The sequence below is a fragment of the Marmota monax genome, unplaced genomic scaffold (assembly GCF_021218885.2).
Source record: "Marmota monax isolate L192 unplaced genomic scaffold, Marmota_monax_Labrador192_F-V1.1 WCK01_AAM20220418_F8-fsc00217, whole genome shotgun sequence".
NCBI classification, from domain to species: Eukaryota; Metazoa; Chordata; class Mammalia; order Rodentia; family Sciuridae; genus Marmota; species Marmota monax.
Genome location: NW_026692031.1, coordinates 2,204,668 through 2,229,604, shown reverse-complemented (window position 1 = coordinate 2,229,604; position 24,937 = coordinate 2,204,668). Strand labels below are relative to the sequence as shown.

The window sequence follows — 24,937 nt, the reverse complement described above, 5'->3', positions numbered from 1 at the left end:
CAGAGTGGTGAAGAATTCAAGTCACCTGACGTGCACAGGTCCCCAGCCAGGGGCCATTCCAGCGGAGGTCCCCAAGGCCACACTCTGCTCCACTACTCCCGTGCTCCGCCTTCTTTCAGCTCACGTGGAAAGCAAGGGTCCTTTTCAAGGTCACATTTTTTTGCATTCTTGCGCTTTCTGTTGGGGATTTCACAGCTTGTAACAAACAGCCCAGGGAGGGCACCAAAGTGCCCTCTGGTTCAGAGGCTGCGCCGTACCTTCTGGAGGAAAAGCGTGTGCCGTGTGCCGGAGAAGCTTCGGTCAGACGTGAGTCACGCAGTGAGTTCAAAGAAGGAGCCCACGCCCACGTGCAGCCAGGTGGACTTAGATAGGCAGCCTGAGCAGACGTTGAGCTTTGATTAGTGTCAGGCCAGGGCTCGCAGGCACCTATTTTTCTGGAGAACGATGGTTCAGGGCTCACCCATGTGGGGCCTGCATCACCTTCCAACATAACTGCTGCAGATCCCGGGAAGCAACCCTGTGTGCTGCACATTTTTCTCTCAGAGATGGCCTGCCTGTTTTTTGAGGGGTGGTTCTGGGAACCACGGAGGTGGTGCTTAACCACGGAGCCACATCCCCAGCCCTTTTGTATATTTTATTTAGAGACGGGGGTTTCTTTGCTAAATTGCTTAGCTCCTCGCTAAGTGGCTGAGGCTAGCTTTGAACTCGCGATCCTCCTGCCTCAGCCTCCCTAGTCGCTGGGATTGCAGGTGTGTGTCACCGCGCCTGGACTGTTCATTTTCTTAATGGTGCATTTTGGTGGACAGTAGTTTAGATTTTGATGAAAGCTAACTTACCTTTATTTCATTTATTTATTTTTATGTGGTGCTGAGGATGGAACCCAGGGTCTTGCACATACAAGGCCAGCGCTCTGTCGCTGAGCCACAACCCCAGCCCCTTTAACTTTTATTTTGGGTCCACAATCCCTCCCCCATTCTTCTCCACATGGAGGTGAGGCGGGGGTCAAAGTTCTTTTTTTCCTACTGATAAACCCACATTGAAACGATTCTATCATTTCACCTGAGCGTAGCCCAGTGTGTATCTGCCTTGGTTTCAGCTGCCATAACAAAATGTCACAGACTGGGTGTTTTAAACAACAGAAATTTATTTATCACAGTTCTTGAGCCTAGAAGTCCAACATCAAGGTGTCTGGTGTGGACCGGTTTCCTGGTTTACAGATGGTGCCTCTTGCTGTGTCCTCACTTGGCAAAGGGTAGAGAACTAGTGAGATCACTCTCCCTCTCTCTCTCTCTCTCTCCCTCTCTCTCTCTTAATAAAGGGTGTTAATCTCACTAATAAGGGCTCCACCTGTGTGACCTGGTCACCTCACAATGTGTCCACCTCCTAATACCATAGGGTTTTGACACCTGATCGTCATTGCACTTCAGTGCACTAACATGCATAACATGACACTCTGCAGATGCAGCACCTATTCAAAGCCTTCTGTGACCACGGCCTCCCCTCAGCAGAGCCTCGCTCGGGCCTCTCCTATGAACCAACTTCATAGACCACCAAGGCTTAGGGGGAAAGAGTCAGGCTGGACACATCCTTCAAACCACAGGCAGCTGCCCGGCAGGTTTTCTCTGCGTTGGCTCTTCTGACCCTTCACTGGCTTTTGGAGTAAATTCCATGAGAAGTAAGTGTCAGTCAAAGCGTTATTTAACTCACAGCATCAGCTATTCAGAGTTTAGAGTCAGGAGGCAGCCCTTTTTCTAGATATTTACACTTTTCTAAGATTCATGTTGTTGGAATCATCTTGTGAACACATCCACCGATTGTTGTTTATCTCCTGCTGCGTGCCAGGGACCAATTCTGGTGCTTAAACGGGTGAGGCACCTGTCATCCTAGCTCCTATTCTTGTTGGGCTGAGACACACTAAGCAATTTATTATTTCATTATTCAAGTGACAGTGATGCTATCATCCAAAAAGAGCTTCGAAAGGGAGGTCCAGGGAGCCATCAGGTTGTTCTGCAAGGGGACTTGACCTTATTTGAAAGGCAGGGAAATTTCTGTGCCTTTAAATTCTGAATTCCAAAGGGAGAGAGGGATTATCTAGATGAGGTGTACATTGGGTTAAGAGGCACAGAGGGGACTCCAGGTGGAGCGAGTGGTATGTGCAAAGGCCCTGAGGTGGAAGGAACTCTGGAACACTGGGATTGGAGCTATGGAAGGATGAGGGATGGGGGAAGACCTCATGGGTAGGTGAGGCTGGAAGGCAGCTAGGCATGAAGGTTAGTCACAGTCTTGCTTTGCCTTTAAATGCAGCAGGATCTAACAGAACATTCTGCATTGGGACAAAATTCTCTGTCTTTAGTGTTTATCAAGGTGGCAGCAGCCCCACATAGTACGGAGCCCACCGTCTGTGGCTCCTGTGATGGAGGAACTGAAGTTTAAATTTCAGCAAAGTAAAATTTAAATAGCACCTAGAACTTGTGGCCACCAAATTGAACAGTCTAACTAGAGCAATGACCAACCATCGAGAGCTCAGAGCAGGGAGATGGTGCCGTCAGAACCGCACTGGGCTTCCCTATTTGCTGCCCACTCTGGCTCCAGTGTGGACCTTGCAGGGACCAGTGGACACATCTCCAGGGTTAGTTGAGGAATCCATGAGGGCTTACTGACCTCAGGTGCACGGTGCAGTGAGAAGTCATGGGCTGGTTTAGCAGGTGTTTGGCAGTTAGAGTAGCTGTGGTCTCTGATGGTGCACAGGAGGGGGGACAGGCTAGGAGAGTCCCTGTCCCCTTTCAGAGAGGACGCTCAGGTCCCCAGCAGAGTAGACTTCCCAAGTGCACAGCTTCTGGGCTCCAAGGAAAGGACTGAGCTGCTGGAATTTCTAAGAAAGTCAAGAGGAAGCTCAGTTACATGAGGTATCAATAGAAAAATGCACGCAGACATTTTTTTTTAAAAAGTTCCCAGTAAAACCCTGACTTTCTTTCTCTCCCCTGATTCCTGTTCAGCACTGGCAATCTGCTCACGTAGCTGGAATAACATGAATGGTCTTACTTGATACTCTTAAACATCAGCCCCAAACCCTCGGCTTGCTGATGGACGTGTTTCCGTATATTGAATGGTGCTCAGAAGTGTGACCTCAGGACTTTCCGGTTCCTGGGTGTGACGCTCTCCGTGTGTCTGCCCACCTCTCTGCTGTGACTCCAAGCTTCACATTCTCACGCCCAGCCAGGCCACAGTCCAGAGTCAGCTCGCAGACCTGGGACCTAGAACCATGGAAACCACAGCTTTCCACGGAGGGATGTGGGGCCTGGGGAGTTCAACCAAAGAAATAACTGAAAGAAGAAAAACAGGCGCAGGAAAATACTTATTGTGGCATTATCAGGAACAGGGGAAGCCAGGTCACATGGCTGGCGTGTCCCACAATGGGGGAGAGCAGGCAAAGGGGTCATGTTGAAGGCCACGCAGTCACATAGCAAAACGCCCTGATATTTCAAATGAATTTCACACTCAGATGAAATACACACATTTTTTTCATGCTTATAATCACCGCGTGCAATCTGCATGTGTCTGCATGTGTGTGTGTGTGTGGGTATGTGTGTGAGCGTGTACCAAAACATAAAGTGAATGCATACCACTAATGGGAATATAAGCAGGATATATTTTCTCTGAAAAACATCATTTGACTGATATCTGGTTGGCTCTCACCATACACAGAATTCAGGAAAAGGATAGTTAAGAGCATTATGCAAATTGCTTAATTTGGGGGACAGTTAATTCTCGGGGATACATTCACTTGACTCCAGCTTTCTAATAAAAGTTAGTTTGAGTTGTTTTCTGTTCAGTTTTGCGTGTGCGATTGCATTTGTCTTGCAAATGTGTTAAAATGCATTAAAATCGTAGCTTTTTTGAAAAGGATAGAGTTAAATGAGAAAAAATATTTAGCAAAAAAAAAAAAAAGTGGCTATGGCATTGTGTCATTTCCTACGAGATACGCAGCCGACACAGGCTTTGCTGACTTAAAACCAGGCAGAGTTCTATTCTGGCCACCTCACAGGCGGGAGCTCAGGTGCAGAGGGGGATTATCCGTCCTGATAATCAGGAAGTGGGGAGGGCAGCAGGCGGGCCTCACTGGGGACTGGCACTCAGGGCTGGCACCTGTCCCCCAACAATGTGACTGCTTCCTTGTCTCCTGGCTGCTCAGTTCCCTCCTTATTGCGTTGGGGAGGCTTCTCTGGGCTTCTGGAACACTGCCTGCAGCTGCTCTGGACTCCCGGTGACCCCCTTCCAGGGGACACCCTTCCCTTCCCAAATGGTGTCCCAGTGGAAAGGTCAGGATAGAAGAGCTGTCCTGCATGGGGTGCCATCTGGCCAGGTGGCAAGGGGGACAGGTGCTCACCAGAGGAAGGGGAGATGCTAGCTGCATAGCCTAGCAGCAACCCCTCGGTTGTGGAATAGGTCCTGTCTTTTATTTAGGAGTGGACCACAGAGGGCATGGGTGGACAAGTGAGTCCCCGGGGACCCTCTGAGAGACTGTGGACACTAGCTCCCAGCTGCTGTTGGGTAAGGATGCTCTGGGAGCTACTGTTGGCTGCCCCCGGGGGAAGGATCCCCAGGCCAGAGACAGCCCCTGGGAGCCAGGAGCTGCAGGCCAGGCCTGGGCTGTGCACCTGACACCCAGAGCCTGGACCAGGACAGTCTTTAGAAAGGCGACCTGGCTACTCGGAGTGCGCCGCTTTGCTTGGTTGTTCATTCATTCACTTTAATAACCAGGCACTGTTTACTTTTATTATATTAATAAATTGATAATTAATTATGGTATAATATTAATACAGTAAGTGGCACATCCAGGTTAAATATCCCTTAACTGAAATGCTTAAGACCTGCAGTGTTTTGAAGCTCTGATTTTTTTTTTTTTGATTTTGGAATATTTGCATGCACATGACAGGGGATCTTGGTGGGGGTGGATCCAAGTCTAAGCATGGACTCATTCATGTTTCATGCACACCTTATACGTATAGTCTGAAGGTAATCCAATACAGCATTTTTAATAGTTTTGTGCACAAAGCCAAGTTTCATGGTTTGGACTTTCCCACTCATAGAGTCAGATCAGTGCTCACAAAAGTTGTGGATTTTGGAGCTGTTATGGTTAGGATCTGGAATATTTCCCCAGAAGCTCATGTGTTGAAAGCATGACTCCCAATGCAGGTTCACAGGTGAGCTGTTAGGCAGTAATTAAGGCTCTGACCTCATCAGTGGATTAATCCATCTAGTGGATTAATCCATTGATAGCTGGACTACTAGGTGGTAACTGTATGCAGGTAGGGCATGGTCAGAGGAAACAGGTGACTGGGGATGTGGTCTTGTGCTATATCTGTGTCTGGCTGCTTACCCTCCCCTCCTCTCCTCCTTTTCTTCTTTCTCTCCCTCTCTGTCTCCTTCTCGGCTGCCATAAGCCGAGCAGGTTTCCTCTGCCACACTCTTCTGCCCTGATGCTTTTGCCTCGAAGCCAGCCAACCAGGGTCTGAACCTCTGAACCCATGAGCCCAAATACACCTTTTCTTCTTCAAGTTGTTCTTTTCAGGTATTTTGGTGACAGCAACGATGAGTTGACTAACACAGGTGCATTTTGAATTTCAGATTAAGGATGCTCAATCTGTATTTAATGTATTCAGTTTGATGGTTTCTGAAAGATGAATAACCACCCGCACGGTTCAGATACAGAATAATCCCCTGAACTCACAGTTTCCTTGTATCCCCCTAGAGTTCCCCCACCGTCCCTGACAACCGCTGATCTGTGAACACCATTGACTTTCCCTATTTTTCATGCATGGAATAAGACAGCGCATACTCCTCGGTACCTGGCTCTTTTGCTTGGTGTAATATTTCTGAAATCCGCATCCTGTGTGCGGGTGTTGGTCACCTGTTCATTTTTATTGCTGAGTGGCCTTTTCTTGTAGGGATGTACCACAATCTCTTATTCACTTATGGTGCATGGCCATATTGTAAACTGAGCTGCTATAAACATCGATGTGGCTGCATCTTTGTAGTATGCTGATTTTAAGTTCTTTGGGTACAAACCAAGGAGTGGAATGGCTGGGTCAAATGGTGGTTCTATTCCAAGTTTCCTGAGGAATCTCCATACTGCTTTGCTTTCCAGAATGGTTACACCAATTTGCAATCCTACAAGCAATGTATGTGTGTACCTGTCCTCCCACATCCTCCCTAACATTTATTGCTACTTGTATTCTTTATAATTGCCATTCCACTGGAGTGAGATGGAATCTCAGTATAGTTTTAATTTGCATTTCTCTAATTGCTAGAGAAGTTAAAGATTTTTTCATATATTTGTTGACTGATCATCCTATTTCTTCTGTGAAGTGCCTGTTCAGTTCCTTTGCCCATTCATCGATTGGGTTATTTATTTATTTTTTTCTGGTATTAACACGTCATCTGAGGGGCAAGTGGCAAAGATTTTTCTCCCATTCTGTAGGCTCCCTGTTTATGTTCTTGATTGTTTTCTTTGCTGTGAAGAAGCTTTTTAGTTTGATTCTTGATTTTACTTCTTTTACTTTAGGAGTCTTGTTCAGGAATTCAGTTCCTAAATTGACATGATGGAGAGTTGGGCCTACATTTTCCTCTAGGGTCTCTGGTCTAATGCCAAGGTCCTTGATCCACTTTGAGTGGAGTTTTGTGCAGGATGAGAGATAGAGGTTTAATTTTATTTTGTTGCTTATGGATTTCCAGTTTTCCCAGCTCCATTTGTTAAAGACTCTCTCTTATCTCCAATGAATGCTTTTGGCACCTTTGTCTAGTATGAGATAACTGTACTTAGTGGGTTTGTCTCTGTGTCTTCTATTCTGTTCCATTGGTCCTCATGTCTGTTTTGGTGCCAATACCATGCTGTTTTTGTAACTATAGCTCTGCAGTGTAGTTTAAGGTCTGGTATTGTGATGCCTCCTGTTTTGCTTTCCTCACTAAGGATTGCTTTGTCTATTTTGGGCTTCTTATTTAACCAAATGAATTTCATGACTGCCTTTTCTATTTCAATGAAGAGCATCATTAGAATTTCAATAGGAATTGCATTAAATCTGTATAGCACTTTTGGTAGCATGGCCATTTTGACAATATTAATTCTGCCTATCCAGGAACATGAGAGATCTTTCCCTGGAAATGTTTTGAGTGATCACTTTTTTTAACCAATATTTCTCAGTGCTGTTGTTCGTGGTGGCCCACGATGCCAGGAATAGGCAGGGTTCTGAAAGCCTCATCCTGGAATGTTCTAGTCTTGAGCCATAAAAGTGTGCTCATCTTTCACCGCAGAATCAAGCTGCATTATTCTCTGAGGGTTTATTGGGTCCTGCACTGTCTGACCAGGGGACACACAGCTGGATTCAGGGAGCCCATCTCCAATGTGGGGACCTGGTTGGCCTGGTTCAGAGTAGTGCCTTCTCCTCCCAGGGTGCCCGCCACGCCCTGGGCATAAGGAAGTCCACTCCATTAACCCGCTCCCTGGAGCCCTCTCTGCCTCAGCTCTCTGGCCGTCTCCCTTCCTGATGAGATTGTGTGTTTCCAAGGTCCCTAGGTTGGTCATCTCAAATGCTGACACCCAGTAATACCTCCTGTCCCTTACAACCTTATGGGGCTCTGGGGAACTAACGGGGCGTTTGTGGAGGGCCTAGATTTAGGTTTGGAAAAAGACGGGGATGACTTGGGATTCGGAATTACTGAATTCCTTAAGGCCACAATGAGCAGTTCATAAATTGTCTTCGCCACTTCACTAAATTCTGGTTTGTCCCCTGGAAAGGAGGCCAGGCTAAGGACAACCCCACTGTGGTCTGTCTACAATATTTAAATTCCAGATGTTCTTACTCACATTTTCAGGGCCTCTTCTGGGACAATTCTTTTCCTCTGTAGCTGCTTGCTTAGAAGTCGTACACTGAACTTTTAAGAAAACGTTAAAATATTGATCACAACACTAAATGGAACAGTCAGGGAACCTGCCACTTTTTCAAGAAATCACATCCTCTATTACTTACTGTTTTACGTTATTCTTTGACCTTATTGCCTTTCTTCTAATATTTGTAATTAGGTTATTTCTCTAAATAGTGAATATTGCTGTTAAATTATCAGAAATGTTATATATTGCTATCTAACTTTTTTTCTGACATTGTACAGTAGTGATTTAATGTCAGTCACATCTTTTTAACTCAGAAAATCCAGAGTCAATTTTTTCTCTCCTATACGAAAACGAGGGAGGAAAAAGGAAAATAAATATGGGGGGATCTCTTGAATATCAGAGGGAGCACGGAAAGGAAAGGAGAAATATTGGGGAATGATATTGGCCAAATTATTATTATATCATGTGCATATACAAATATGTAGCATCAAACCTCAACATTGTATGTAATTATAATGCACCAATCACAAATATGAGAAAAAAGAAAGAAAGAAATCATAGTTTATCAATGTAATAAAATACTACACATCTGAAAAAAAAAAGAGATCTGTCCAAGTCCTATTCCCTGGTACCTGTGAAAGTGATCTTCTTTGTAAATCGGGTCTTTGCAGATGTAATTCAGGTAAGGCTCTAAGATGAGGTCATACGGATTTGGGTGGGCTGGTAGTCCAATTATTAGAGAAAGGCAATAAAAATGTGTTATAAATTTGGATGAATATTTTAAACCCAGATGTAAAGTTTTGTTGGAAATTAATTTCTTTTGAGGTGGATGAGGTTTGCTTGGTTCCATGAATCCAGATGTCTACAGTCGAATAGGACTTACTGCTGGAGGGTGGCACGGTTCTCCATGTTCCCCGCCTCGTTTCTCTCTCTCTCTCTCTCTCTCTCTCTCTCTCTCTCTCTCTCTCTCTCTCTCTCTCTCTCTTTCTCCATCTCTAACCCTTTCTAGGTCTCTATCTCTATATTTCTTGGAGAAACTTGTTCACATCCATAAGTGCATGTGGATAAGATAGGGCCATTAGAACTCAAGCTTCCCCATGGTGGTGAGATCAGCATCCCTTTACCTTTCCTTGGACAAGAGAAGGAGTCTGTCTCCAGTCCAGGGTCAGAGTACACCCTGATGATGAGAGAGTATGGGCTCCCAGGTAGCCAGTCAGATTCTGCCTCAAACTTTTCAATTTTCAGCCAAGATATGCAAAACTGGAGAGGGTCAGAGCTGAGCTATGCAAAAGAAAGTTCCAAAGTGCTGGTTTAGGTCACCCTTCTTCTGAGGATCCCTAAGGTTTTTTTTTTTTTTTTTTTGTACCAGGGATTGAACCCAAGGGTACTTAACCTCTGAGCCTCATCCCAGCCCTTTTAAATACTTTATTTAGAAGCAGGGTCTTTCTGAGTTGCTTTAGGGCCTTGCTAAGTTGCTGAGGCCGGCTTTGAACTTGTGATCCTCCTGCCTCAGCCTCCCAAGCCGCTGGGATTACAGGCATGTGCCACTGTGCCCAGAGGATCCCAAGCTTCTTAATGCCCAGCTGGCCGGCTTTTCCATCACTATGATCTACCAGATAGTCTTTCCATATTTTTTGTCTGTTGGAAGTACACCAGATTCAGGGTCTCTAGCTTGCAACCAAAGACCCTTGCTGATGTGCTCTTCCTAGACGACAGCACTTTCTCCTGGAGGAGTAAGAAGGAGGCGGTGATGCTCGAGGTGGGTTTTGGAGGATGCCGTAATTGGATATTATTATGCTTTGGATCTTTAATGCCTCCCCAATTGCTCATGTGTTAGGCAATGCAGAATTTTTCAGGGATGAAGATGATTAGATTATGAGAGCGGTGACCTCATTAGTCGGTTAATCCATTTGCTGGACTAGTCACTTCAATGACTACTAGGTGGTAACTGTAGGCAAGTGGGCATGGCGGGAGGAGGTGGGTCACTGGGACCGTGCTGGACTGCATCTGTCCAAGCTTCCTTTCTCTCTCTTTTCTTCCTGACCACCATAAACTGAGTGGATTTCCTCTGTCTGGGTCAAGAGCAATGGAGTCGGCCAACCATGGAGTGAACCTCACAAACCAGGAACCCACATTAACTTCCCCTCCTTTAGATGGCTCTTGTTGGGTGCTTTGGTGAAGGCAATGAAAAGCTGACTCCAGCAGACCAGGGTTGTCTGAGTCAGCTTCCTGTGCTGAAGCTTGGTCCCCCTTACCAGTGTTGGAAGGTGTGGAAACTTTAGCAGTGGGGCTGGGGCGGGGTCATGGGGCTCCAGCCTCGTGAATGGGTGAACGTTGTCACGTGGGAGTGGGTGAAGTGTTGGGTGAGTGCGTTGGTTCTCACCAGAGCAGGTAGTTGGCACCTTCTGTGCAGGGTCAGCTCCCTTTCACTTCTCTGCCCCTCTCTAGGGCTCTAGCACTGTGCTGGTATAATGTATAAAACAGACATCTATTGGACTTCCTGTTCTGGTGGTTGGCCAGACTTATAAGTAAATCTCTATTTTATATTTTACCCAGTCTCAGGTATTTTGTTATAGCAACATAAAATGGAATAAGACAGGAAACAGTTAGGTACATGGGAGTGGAGTTGGGAATTCTTGTTTTTTTTTTTTTTTATTGTAAAGATCTTTAATATTTTTCTTAACGCTTTATTATTAAAAGTTTTCTCGGAACCTTAACGTTCAGAGTTAAAGTTGTCATATGTAAATTAAAAAATAGTTTCCTGAGTGAGGTGACATGGAGTAGAGATAATCTAGTGGCTCGTTTGAATAAATATTGGTTTTGGTTGGTGGCATGTGCCACTGTGGCTGTATGACCTAAAAAGTGAGAGGTTTAGTTTATAATGTATTAAAAGAACTGAGTTGTACAGAAGTTTTGGGAGACAATGCCATATTTAATCTATCCTATAATCTAAGAAGTATAATTGTGCTTATAAAGTAGAATAAAAGAGGTCTCTAAAGTCAAAGTATAGCTAATAAAATAAACTGTGGGAAGGGTAAATGTCATTTTAAACATGTTTCGGGCTTTACTTTTTCATGGGATGTTCAAGACTATGCAGGTAGCCTCGTATGGGGCTATTTTTCTAAAATTTTGGAGGTCAATCAAGTTTCTTCAGGGGTTACTCTTAGGGAGTTCGTGGGAAATGCTTGGCTTCCTCCCTCTTTTTTCGTTACCAGACTTGCCAAGAGCCAGGACAGGTGAGTGTCCTGTTGACCTTCCCTGAAAGCACTGAGAATCTTTCTCTTTTCAATGACTCCTTTCAAGAGAATATGCCTGTAGACTTCTAGTCTCTTGAGTTTTTATAACATCCCTGATTTGGAGACTTTATGTCTTTCCAGAGTTGCACAGGCTTTAATTCTATAAGTTAAAATGTTAAAATTTAACAATTTTAATAATTCAAGGGCTGGGGATGTGGCTCAAGTGGTAGTGCACTTGCCTGGCATGCGCAGGGCACTGGGTTCCATCCTCAGCACCACATAAAAATAAAATAAAGATGTTGTGTCCACCAAAAACTAAAAAATAAATATTAAAAAATTCTCTCTCTCCCTCTCTCATTAAAAAAAATTATAATTCAAGATGTGAAAATCTGGGGCTTATTTTCCTACCTCTATGTCCTTCTTATAACTCTTTTAATTTCACCATAAATACAAACAGAACAAAAAATTATAATGATCTGATTTATGCAAATTATATTCCACATTAAGTTTGATTAAAATGTGTAAAAGTATTCAGAGATGCTAGAGTATTATTTACTCAGTAGTATGTTTTACTGTTACATAGAACATTTAGTTGAGTGGAATACTGTAATGTCTGTCATTTAATGACAGGATTCAATACATGAGTGTTAACATATAAGCAAATATTCAATTATAAGGACATATTGCATACATAAGGTAATATAGGTAAAAAAAATGCACTGTAAACTGGGCATGATGGTCCATGCTTGTAATCCAAGCAAATTGGGAAGCTGAGAAGTTTCAGAAGTTTAGATTCAGCCTCAGCAAAGTAATGTGGTTTCAAGCAACTTAGCAAGACCAGTCTCAAAATTTGAAAAAGGGGGAAGAGGTCTTAGGAATGTGGCTCAGTGTTTAAAAATCCCTAAATTTAACTGCAGTACCAAAAAAAAAAAAGTTTAAAACATTAAAATTCAGTGTAAAACATGAAAAAATAGATTTCTTATAATTTCACTTTTGAAAGTGAAAATAGTAATCTTTGATTTAAAAAAATTACATGCTTTCAAAGATGATGTTTCTGCACCATGCACATATGATATTTATGATTGATATTTCTACCAAATAACTGGATAATGTTTAATGAATTTAAGCAAAAGTTAAAGACAACTACTCATTTTCTATATGTAAATGAGTTCTGTCTTTTACTGATCCTCATATACATGGAGGTGTAATGTATAGGCAGTGACTTTACTATACACTCACATTTGTCAAGGTGTTTATTGTAAATGTTTTGTTGTTATATAAGGCATACATTCTGGACAAAATCTGTTCAATATTCACTATTTGTATGAGTTTTCAGATGTTCAATGAATTTAAAATTTGAATAAGTTTGGGAAATATTATCTAACTTTTTAGGGTTTCTGAGCACAATGAATTCTCCAGGAATCAGTAGCGTTTAAGAAACATGTGGCTTTGAAACATTTCTTTTTCCCTTTGTCTTCTCTCTAACCAGTATGTACCCTCAGGTGCTGAGTATTGGTGAATAAATTTTGGAGGCATTGTCACATTGTCAGCTTTCACATTTCAAGAATCTCTCTGGGCTGTGATGATTGTGGTAAGGATTAGATGTTGACCCATCCTTAAAGGAATGGTACCAAGGTCTCATTTTGTTTTCTCGGAGTCTAGTAATGTATGATATATAATTAAAAATGTTTCTACATTCTCTACATTCGTAGGTCTTCTTTCCAGAATAAAGAGCCTAGGGGTGAAAAAGGTCTGATTTCTTATTAAAAGCATTGCTACATTTTTTTTCCATTTGTAGGGGTTCTTTTCTGAATAAAATTTGGTTGCTAATAAGCTTTGATTTTTCTTTAAAAGTATTATTATCACTTTCTTCACCTTTTGAGGGTTTCTCACCAGGGTGACTTCTGCTGTGTTGAGTAAAGTTTTATTTTTGATTAAAAGCTTCGCCACATTCTTCACATTTGTAGGGCTTCTCTCCAGTGTGAGTTCTGCTTTGCTTAATAAAGATTGATTTTCCTTTAAAAACTTCATCACATTCTGCCCATCGGTAGGGCATCTCTCCAGTGTGGGTTCTTCTGTGGTAAATAAGACCTTTTTTTTTTTTTTTGACTAAAATCTTTGCCACATTGTTTATATTTGTAGGGCTTCTCTCCAGTATAAATTCTCTGGTGGTGAACAGGGACTGATTTTTGATATGATTTCTGGTGTTCACTCTCACTTGTAGTTTTCCGTATTTTCTTTTGTTGTAAATAGTCAAGATCACAATTTCTATATTTCCCACTTATCACTTTGTGAAATATATGTTTTATGCCCTTTTCTGGTGAATATTCTTGGGTATGATGAGGAGTCCTGGCCTGGAAGGCCAAGTTCCTATAGTTCTCTAACATCACATCTCTATATAAGTTTTTTTCTGAGCAGGCTGAAGGCATTCCCAGTCCTCTTCAGTGAGATCAAGGCCACACCCTGAATGTTAACAGGTCCATTGCCTGGTGCTCAGGAGTCCGGCCTGCTTGGGATCTTCAGCTCCTGCCCAGCAGAGCAACCTGCGACTCTGAAGCATGAGACCAAATGTCCAGCCAAATGGAGTTGGGAATTCTGGACAGCAAGAAAAGCAGCTGTATCAGCCAGAACTGGTGTTGCACGCCTGTCATGTCAGCGGCTTGGGAGGCTGAGGCAGGAGGATGGCAAGTTCAAAACCGGCCTCAACAATTCAGCAAGGCGCTCAGCAACTCAGTGAGACCCTGTCTCTAAATAAAACACAAAATAGGATTGGGGATCTGGCTCAGTGGCTGAGTGCTCCCCCTGCCTCCCCAAAGAGCACGGGTATCTTCAGGGGATCTCAAATATTCTACAAAGCTCTCATGTAACTAGGAGAGTGGTTTGTTTAGGCCGGGGTTCAGCCAGGGGTGTAAAACCCTAGGATGGTTGCAGAGGGGACCCTACAAATCTGCTGCCTCTGTTTGGCTCCTGCTGGGCAAGTTTGCCCCCAAGTATCTGATGTCAGCAGAGGACAGAGAAGGGCAGCTGGAAGCTTCTGGAATCTCTTCAACTGTGTGTCATGTTATCTGATCACAAAGACCTTCAGGGGGTCCTGGCCTCACGGGTCTCACCCTTCTGCTGGAGAAAGCCAACCTTGCCCCCTCGGGGAAGGGAGCGGTGGCACTCTGGTCTGGAAGTGTCCCTGAACTTAATCTCTAAGGCTCCGGGGCAGGAAGGTGGGAGCCTGGAGGTGATGAGGCCTGGGGGCTCCGCCCTGGGAGTGGATGGAAGTCACTATGGTGGGAGTGGGGTCCAGGCAGGAGGGCGAGTGTGGGCCCTCCCCCCGTCCCCTCTTGTGTGTCTCCCTGGGGGATGCCTTCTGACGGGTTAGGAGGCAGAAGGAGCCCGTGCTGGCCGTGGCTCCTTGATCTTGGACTTCCCAGCCTCCAGAACTGTGAGCCACATACCTGTCTGTTCATTGTAAGTCACCCCGGGGTCTGTGACCCTCTTACAGCAGCACAAACACTGAGACAGCTGGGGAATGCCACTTCCAGACCCACCTCGTTGACAGGGGACAATCGGGCACTCACCTTGTCCAGACAGATGTGCAGGTTTTGAGGGTGACTTAGGCCACAGAATGGATACTGCGGTGAGCAGTTGGGCACAGAGCACCAGGGGACTCTGCCTCGTCTGAGTGACAGGAAGGACAGCTGAGAGCAGGAGTCAGAAATCTGTACAGGGCTTGGAAACCCACCAAGTCGGGTAGGTGAGGAAGACAGAGCCCGTAGAAGGATTCCCAACTCTCAGGTGTGGAACGGAGGCTTTGGAGAAGGCAGCCTCCCTGTGCTCTGAGGACAAGAGCAGGCTTGGAGGGGCCTTGGTACCACCTCCGTATTCCCAATGGGATGAAGCTTGCTCAGGCTGTGGTGGAGGGGAAGGGAAGAGGCCCTTGAACGGGCACCTGGAGGTCAGTGGGAATTGGCAGCGCCGTGAGGAGTGGCTAAGGAGCGCTGGGGAGGGCAGGTGGCACACCAGGGCTGTATAGTGCGTTAGCTGGCCAGACCCCAGCGCAAGAGGGCTGTTCACAGGTCTGCCAACCCCCATGGCAAGGCAAGTGGATGGGTGGATCACCCTGCACGCTCAAGATTAAAAACTGACTTTCTTTTATTTTCGCAATAGACTCAACTCTCTATTAAAAATCGCATTTGGGCCGGGGAGGTAGCTCAGTGGTAGAACGCTTGCCTAGCATGTGTGAGATCCTGGATTCTACCCCCAGCACCCCAAAATAAAACAAAATAAAGTTGTATGTCAAAGGGTGAAATCAGTCGCACAGACACGGAGCCAAACATTCTAAGAACATTCGAGTCATCTGCTGAAGATTTGATTTTACGGATACAATCCTTGGTTTGGTCCAGGTCCTCAATGGGGCCCATTTCTGAGTCTTGACTGGACGTAGGAGGCTGCACGAAACACCTCTTGACCTCCATCTTAGCTGATGGACCTCCACCTTAACTGAGTGGGCCTCTCACAGAGACCTAGCCTCCATTGCTTTCCTCCTGGAAGGAACCTGGCTCAGCCTGTGCTGAACCAACCTGGTGAATTCACCCAGCTGTGGCTCCCTATGACACCGTTCCCAGATGGCCAAGATCACTGAACATGGTTTATTGAATGAGTGAAAGTTTTGCTTGGTGGTCTTCATCTGATGCCTTCTTGCTCACCTTCTATCCACAGATGGCTATGTGGTCAACTTTTATGATTCAGTAGTTGGAAAGAAAACTTTGAGTTCTCTGTGTTTCCCAGTCTTGTTACCACACAGCACATGCGTGGTTTGCAAAGCACATTCAGAGAACCGAACGGGTTTTCTCCTGGACTAGATATTTGATTTTGCTTGCTTCATTTGCAGTCTCACGTCTTTCAGGACTTGATAGATTCTGCTGTATTTCCATGCATATATTTATTCTGATTTATATGTTTAATTGCGTTTACTGTTCCTCAGCTTAATCTGTTAGCTCTAACAATGGAGACTTTTTTTTAAGTCAAGCTAAGTCCTTAAAATAGTTTTCAAATTTTCCAATGTTTATTTTCTCCCACGTCACAATCTTTCCTAGGGTGAATCTGCATGGTCCTATAATGCCTTGCAGCATTACCCTGTGAGTCAAATAGTTTTCCAGTTTTCATTATTTTAATTCCCTTTCTCTACATGAATTATTTAATCTTCTCTGAGGCTTACTTGATAGGTGGTTGAAAAAATAAAGCTTATTGTGAAGAGGTATAAAGGAAGTTAGCTGACTTATAGTTTTTACTGTACTTTTCAGAGATAAATAAATCCAGCTTTGTGGCTAGTAATAAATTAAACCAACTTAATTTTTTCCCTACCATCCAGCTGGACTGAAATGTTACATTGTGCCATCAAGACAACACCAAATAAGACATCTTGTGAATCAGCTTTCTGTTGCTGTAACAAATTCCTGAGATAAATCAACTTATAAGGAAGGGAGGTATATTTTGGCTCATGGTGTCAGAGATTTCAGCCCATAGCTGCTGGGCCCTGTTGCTTTGGACCTCTGGTGAAACAGAGCATCATGGCAGTGGCACGTGGCATGGTACCTGGGAAAGTGAGAGGAGAGGAAGGGCCAGAGCCCTAACTTCCCCTTTAAGAGCACCCTCTTTATGACCTAACTTCCTCCCACTAGGCCCCGCCCCCTAAAGCTTCCACCACCTCCCAGTAGCATCACAAGCTGGCCCCAAAGCCTTCAGCCAGGGGCCTTAGGGGACTCTCTGGGGCCAAACTACAGCAGGTGTGTGTTTAACTATTTCTCACTGGAACCATGTTTTATGAACACTGACAGTAAAGTGAGATATATAGTTTTTTAAAAAATTTATTTGAGATATAGAGTTTTAACATCTCAAACCCAGGAAGTTAGCTTTAAAATATTAGATTTTACAATTTAAGTAAATTATAAAATTTTTTTTAGCCAAAGATTGGAAACTTCCCAAGTTAGGATTGAAAATTTACTGTCTTTTTTTTTTTTTTAAAAGTGATTTTTTTTTTTTTTTTAGAGAGAGGAGAGAGAGAGAGAGAGAATTTTTTAATATTTATTTCTTTTAGTTCTCGGCGGACACAACATCTTTGTTGGTATGTGGTGCTGAGGATCGAACCCGGGCCGCACGCATGCCAGGCGAGCGTGCTACCGCTTGAGCCATATCCCCAGCCCGAAAATTTACTGTCTTAATGTAATAGCTTCCCCATTGTTTCCTTATTTCAGTCAAATATATATTTTGTAACAAACTTTGCAAAAATTGAGACTGCAGTGATACTGCCCACAATTCAAAATTATTGTTTTTAAAATTTGAATAAATGTGTTATGCCCAAAATGACCAAGTTATTTTTTAACTACACCATAAACTTTTAAGTTGTGATGATACCTTCCAAATGTTAATTTGATACTATTATTTGATAAGTTTATTTCCAAAGGATTTCTCATATGTTACTGATTCATGTTGCTACAGATCTTCTCATTGATGATTACAGGTTTTCTATATTTGGACCATCAACTTTGCCACTGCCTATTCTGACAGAATAAGTGTTTATCATTTTCAATCCTTAATGATCCAACTTTTAATTTATTTTGTGCTGGGGATTGAACTCAGGGTTGCTTTACCACTCAGCTACATTCCCTATCTTTTTATTTTTATTTTGAGATAGGATATCTCTAAGTTGCTTAGGGCTTTGTTAAATTGCCGAGGCTGGCCTCAAACTTGTGATCCTCCTGCCTCAGCCTCCTCAACTGCTGGGAGTACAGGCCTATGTCACTATACCTAGGATGGCTCAATTTTCAAGTAACAATTGTCTCCAATATTCAACTAAGAACACAAGTAAGCCCACCACTTTTTTTGAAATTAATAATATATATATCTGTTCATTTTAGGAAAGTCAAATGATCTCAATGCAAGGTATTATGAGCTATCCAAATTATGAAAACAAAGGACTGGACTAACTTTGACTTTGATCTTCTTCCCAAAGTTACTGAAGATGGAGAAAGCCTGAAAAGAAGGCACAGATCCACAAGGGCAGAGAGAAGGGCAGAGGTCACTGCATCTTGGGTGCTGGAGATGAGACAGACAAGGGTAAAGGATTCAGTGTCACAGAGAGAGCAGGACCTTTCTCCTGCACTGGGCAGGCTCTGGGATAGCCTGGTGCAGCGGAAGATGCCAGGAAGGCCCAGGACCTCCAGCACCTGTATCCTGGAAGTCAGGGATGCTGCACTCGGGACTGTTAGGGAGCTCCTATGGGAAGCCTGCAAACCCGAGTCCCAGGGCCTTGCAGCACACCGTGCTGCCCTTGACCTGCACAAGCCTGCCTGTCCACTCCCTGCTGAGGGCAGCTGAGTCGATGGAGCAGCAGGGCCCTGGGGTCTGCCTAGGAGCTGACCTGTGCTGCTCATCTTCCCCAGGAACATCGGCATCCATGCACACACCTCCAGGTCAGGGACCCAACGGTCTCCAGAGAAATTCCAGCCCAAGACAAAAGAAAATCCTGGGTGAAATGGCCCAGGTGACTCGTAGCTACCTTCTGGAACCCCCAGGCACCTGCCTGTCCCCCGCCCACCCCCGGTGTTCCTATCAGCTCTTCAGTACATTCTTTTAAGAACATGCAGCCAACAATCAGAGACTTGAAGAAAGAGAGCTCCTGACAAGAGGAGAAGAGATCAAGTTCAAGTGCAAAACAGAGGGGGGAAAAAAAAGGGAGAAAAGAGGAAAACTATGTAAAGATGAAAATTAAAATTCCCCAAACCTGCTTTTATCCTCAAAAAATAAAGGGAAATATTATCCCTAAGAAATTAAAAAAAAAAAGGAAAAACAAAAAGAGATATTCTTGGAATGAAAACAGGTCTTAAATCCTAAAAAATATGAACATAGAAATAAAAATCTTAGTGGAGGTGATGGAAGAAGAATAGAACCATCTCCCAGGTAACAAATAGAAAATGAAGGGAAGTGGGACAGAAAAGCAGAGAGCATGAGAGGATTACCCCAGGGTGTCAGGCACCTGAACAGAGGAATCCATCCCGTGGGGATCAGGGAAACCAAGAAGTACATTGCCAAACCTGAGTTTCCAGTCGGAGGGAACTTGCTGAGTTCCCTGCAGAGTGAAAAAAGACCCTCCCCAAAGCACAGATCCTAAAATGTCAAAATGCACAGATGGAGGAAGATCCCAAAATCTTACAGTGAGGAAAAAGGATCTCAAGCTAAGAGCCAAGAACCTTAGACACTCCACATGAAATAAGAGGTGTTTTGAGTCCCAAGACTGGGAATCCGTGTCTCACTTAGACCCTGGCTAGTCCCAGGAGGCTGAGCACTCAAGGGAAGGGTGAACAGATTGTGTTTTCAGTCATGCAAGTTCCTGAGGAGCTCACTTTACAAATACCTTTTCTCAGAAAGTTACTGTGGAATGTACTCCAGCAAAACAAAGGAATATATCAAGAGGATACTGGATCAAGGTCAAAAGGATGTCCCTAAACACATGGTATCTTGAGACTACAGGGGACAGTAGCCTTGGGAACAGAAAAGGGAATAACTGGCAAAGGGTTCCAGAAGGCTATATTTCAAGGGGGAAAAATGAAACTGAAAGAATATTTGGTGCTTTTTAAAAGTATTAACGAAAGGTTTATATTTCTGGTGAAGGGTTTTGGAATGAATTTGTAAAATGTACCAAAAAAAAAAAATCTGAAAACTGCAATAACTTACAATGAAGCAGATAATGTCTATTTCTAGAATGAAATAACTTTGTCTTCAGAAAAAAATTAGTGTATTTTTGTTGTTAATTATGTAAACGTTGAATGCAAATCTTACTTCAAAGTCATTAAAAGGTGAAAGTACTGAACATTTTTTATCAGAATGGGCAACTATATCCTGGTAAATTCATAATTCAAATATAAAAAAATTATAATCATCAATGGGAAATCATAAGACAGAATTATGAATCAGTTACATATGATAAAAAATTTGTCATTTACTCTTGGGGAAAAACTTATTAAAAAAGGATTTTTTTTGAAGATGAAAGTGTATGTCTTTATTTATTTCTACAATCTATAAGAAAACAACTACAGTAAATCTCAGAAAGTTATTGACACTCTGGAAGATAGCTTAACTAGAAGAAGGAATTAGTTTTTGTTTTTTTTTTTCCCCCAAAGAAGGGAAAACATTCTCTATGAAGTTGTGGTGACTTTTGTTAAAACTAGATGATACTATATTAATTACTTTTAAATATAAAACTTGTAATCTTATATAGCCAATGATAGCACCCACAGTAAAGTCATAATAAAGATTATCCAAGTAATATAAGAGATTTAAATTAGAATTTTACAATGTTTTGTAATTATTATTATTTTTTAATGCACAAGTAGAGGATATTGGTAATACCAACGGACAAAAGTAGAAAGTACTGCAACATTTCTTACTGTAAAACTATAAAAAGTTGAATGTATCAAGGCCTGGAATATTAACATAATTTTAAAAATAATATTAATGCAGGAATGTCACTCCAATTCAGATTGATGAACTCAACTTTCTGTGAAATAAATGACAATTGAAATAAAAAAACTATTTGGGGAAAAATTTATGAACTAAGGCAACAAATTTTTTGCCATTACCATCAAAATATATAGTTTCCTAGTTGAGGTGTATTGTATTAGTCTGCTCACACTGCCATAACAAAATATCATCCAGATGTGGCGGTGCACGTCCGTAATCCCAGCAGCTTGGGAGGCTGAGGCAGGAGGATCATGAGTTCAAAGCCAGCCTCAGTAAAACAGAGGCGCTAAGAGACTTAGTGAGACCCTGTCTCTAAATCAAATACAAAATTGGGCTGCAGATGTGCCTCAGTGGTCTAGTGCCTCTGGGTTCAATCCCTGCTAGCCCCCTCAATGAAAACCAAAAGATTATAGTTTGGGTGGCTCAAATAACTGAAATTAATATTCTCAGTTCTGGAGGCTAGAAGTCTGAGATCAAGATGGCAGCAGGGTTGGTTTCTGGCCAGGGCTCTCTTCTTGGATTTCAGATGGCCATTGTCTCACCATGAATGTGGGGGGGGGGAGGGGGAGGGGAACTGTTCTGGTATTTTTACATCTTCATCTCCTTATAAGGCCACTAATATCATTATTGGGGCCCCACCTTTGTGACCTCATCTAACCCTATAACATCTCAAAGGCCTTACCTGTAAAGATCATCCCATTGGAGATTAGAGCTTCAACATATTGATTTGGTGGCAGTAGGTCACAATTCAGTCCGTAGCATTAATCAGCTTTCAACAGGAGGTAATTTCATGGCTATTGGTTGAGTGGGTGGGGTGTCACTGCCTAGCTGCTCCTGGTGTGTGAGGCAGAATGTGCACATGCCCCTGACCTAGCAAACCTGCTCCCAGTTGTATGCACCTATGCACTAGGACAGAAGAGAGGAGTGTTTTAAGGAATCATAAAACAGAAAACATCTCAATGCACAGGAGTACAAGTAAACCAGGTATGTGCCTGCAACGGAGTACTGCCTTCTATCACAGGAACACATTTCCAAAGGGGGATTCTGTCGGCAAGCAGGCAATTTGCAAAAATATGCATTCAACAGAATGCCCCAAAATACAGAGTGCAAAAGAAAATAAAAAACACTTCCACACCATGAGTGCTATTATGGGTGCCCACACATACACACAGTATTCAGATCAACTTCAATTACATTAGCAAGCCCTAAGAGCAATGCTGTAATGATTTTGCCTTGAGTTCCACAAAACATGTAAGATACATTGAAGAGGAGACCCCTGAACTTCCCCCCGTTTTTCCATTAAGAAATAATGTATGTCTCACTGCATAAACTTTTTTGGTTTCCCACTCAGTATACTTGATGTTTTCTTTGCCTTTAGGATCACAGATAGGCATTGAATACATTTTTGTTGTTAGTATTGAAGGAATTTTCTCCATTTGAAACTTCTGTGATTCATTTCACCTTTTAAAGTAAACTTTATTGAGGTGTAATTTATATACAATGAAATGCACTGATTTCATTACAAGAGTTTTACATGAATGTTAATTTGGCGTTTTTATCCTTTAATCTTATATCTGATTACTTTATGCATTACAAGTATTTTAAGAAGATTCTCTTGTGTGTTTTTTTTATTCCACTGTCCTCCATTGGAGATAATTTAATTTACTCCTTTTACGTAATTATTCATCTCATCTCTATTTTATTTACTTTTAATCTTTTTCTTTGGATGAAACTTCTAGAAAATGTTCAATAGCAATATTGATAACAGCGGGGGTGTGTGTGTTTGTTTCTAATTAAGATGAATATGACTTTAAAGTAGACTTTGTTACTCAAAGATAGGTAATGCTCTCTATTTATTAGCTCAATTTTTTTATTATTAGTAGGTAGTAAATGTTACAAAGTTAATTTGGGGCATTAAGTGGACCACGTTGTGTCTAAATAGATTACAGCCTTCTCCCAACAGCGCCTGTTTGGCAGCCATGAGCCGGAATGATGCTGTAAATGCGCGACTCGACCACTAGGTGGTGCTGTGTCCCCAGTTTTTCATTTTGCCTCTTAAACCTTTAAATTTCTGCTTTATGGCGTTTATTGTTTGTAGTACAAACCTTTATAATTTAATGTGATCCTCCAAACTTTATCCTACTTTCAACTGCCTAGTTAGTTGCTCTAAATTGGGAATTTGCCTTAATAATATTTCTTTTCTCCAGTTGATTTTGAGATTTATTCAGGTATAATTTATACAAAATAATATTCAATAACGTTTGAGCATATAATTCCGAGAGTGCTAACAAGTTCTCATAGTTTTGTAACAGTCACCACACCTGTTATACAGCCACATCCATTGTCCCTATCGTTCACTCCTAATATTTTGTTTCGGTCCCCTTTCCTGACTACAACCCACTCCCCACTCCCAAACCACGGATGGCTCTTGTCACTAACTTTTTCTCTTCTAGAATCACATGACAATGGCATCACACTGTGTGTGATATGTTGCCTGGCTTTCACCCCCAAGGAGCAGAATGCTTTTGGGTTCTATCTATGTTGTTAGATGATTCAGTAATTTGTTCTTTTTCATTGTTGAATAGCATTCCACAGTGTGGGTATGCAGTGGTTTGTTCACTCGCTGGCCATTAATGGGTATAGGGGTTGCTTTTAGCTTTTAATCACTATGAATAAGACTGCTATAAATATGCATGTCTGAGTTTTCCTGTTATCTGGGAGTGGTGGGGCAGAACTGTAACTCCAGCTACTCCAGAAGCTGAGGCAGGAGGATCACAAGTTCAAAGCCACCCTGGGCAGCTTAGTGAGGCCCTAAGCAAGATGCAGTCTCAAAATACAAAATAAAAAAGGGCTGGGGATATGGATCAGTGGTTAAGTGCCTCTGGGCTCAAGCCCCAGTCCAAAAAAAAAAACTTTGCTTAAACATTTGACCAAGATTTTCACCTGTGTTTTCTTCCAGACGTTTCATCATTTTAACTTTTACATTTAGAGTTATGACCCCTTTCAAATTGGGCTCCTTCTATGGTGTGAAGTAAGAATTGAGTTTGTTTTGTTATATCTTTACATGAAATGTCCAATGACTTCAGCAAAATTTCTTTGGGATTTTTGTCAAAAAAAAATTGATGCTATGTGAGTGAGTCTATTTATGAACCCTCTCATGTGTTCCATTGACCTCTAGGTCTGTTTCCCCAGGCTTTGATACCACAATGTCTTGATGATGTCAATTTATAGCTGATCTTGAAATCAATACTGAAAGTCCTCAAACCTCATTTTCCTTCACCAAAAGTATGTCAACCACAGATGAAAGTGTTCTAGGTCATTTGCATTTCATGCAAATTTCATAATTAGCTTTTAATTTCTAGAACACACACACAAAAACCCTCCTGAGAAATTGAGATTGTACCAAATCTCTAAATTAATTATAAATTCTAGGAAACTGTAGAGCATTAAAATATTGTTCATGAACATGGTATGTCCATTTATTTTGGTCTTCTTTAATTTTCTCCAGGATTGTTTTACAGTTTGTGTATCTTTTGTTTAATTAATTTCTCAATATTTTTATATCATCATAAATGGAACTTTAAGAACTAACTTTGCAATCTTTCACTGAATTTTTATATATATTTTTTAGTTGTAGATGGACAAATACCTTTATTTTTATGTGACACTGAGGATAGAATACAGTGCCTCACTAATGCTAGGCAAGCACTCTAGAACTCAGCCCTCACTGTATTTTTAATAATAGGAAAATACCCGACTTTTACTGTACTTCTAATATATAGTGACACAAAGGAAGTTTTCAATCTTTTTCTTTTGCAGTGCTGGAATCTGAACAGGGATCAAGCACGCTAGGGAAACACTCTACCACTGAGGCACCCCCAGCAAGCAATGGATTTTTGTAAATTGGGATTGTATCCTACAACCTTCCTGAACTCACTTGTTCATTCTAGTAGCTTTCTGAACATCCCTTGGATTTTCCCATGTAGACATTGTGAATAAAGTAAGCTTTATTTCTTCCTTCTCAGTCTGTACACCTTTTATTCATTTTTCTCACAAGGATCCCTGTGGTTCACAGAATAATGGACCTTCCCCGGTGATGTCCACACTTGAGTCCCCAGAACCTGTGAACACATTGTCTGCCCATGGCAAAGGGGAATTAAGACTGTAGATGAAATGAAGGTTGTTAATTAACTGACTTTATGAGATTATCCTGGCTTACCTGGGCAGAATCCACTATGACTTCAAGGGTCCTTACAAATGAAAGAAGTTGGCAGAAGAGGAGATCAAGAGGGATGAATGTGAT

The 24,937-nt window shown here is 42.4% G+C and overlaps 1 long non-coding RNA gene across 3 annotated transcripts; it reads left to right on the top strand.

Annotated features, from left to right (window-relative positions):
- Positions 1–55: 55 nt before the first annotated feature.
- On the top strand, positions 56–24,655 carry LOC124099058 (uncharacterized). Of its 3 annotated transcripts, none has more exons than XR_009227839.1 (3): positions 56–306; positions 1,460–1,675; positions 24,454–24,655. It is a non-coding gene; the product is annotated as an uncharacterized LOC124099058 (long non-coding RNA). The 3 variants fall into 3 exon arrangements; XR_006853807.2 differs by lacking the exon at positions 24,454–24,655 and adding an exon at positions 18,128–20,153 and having other exon boundaries at positions 59–306; XR_006853802.2 differs by lacking the exon at positions 24,454–24,655 and adding an exon at positions 2,997–4,614 and having other exon boundaries at positions 60–306.
- The last annotated feature ends 282 nt before the right edge of the window (positions 24,656–24,937 follow it).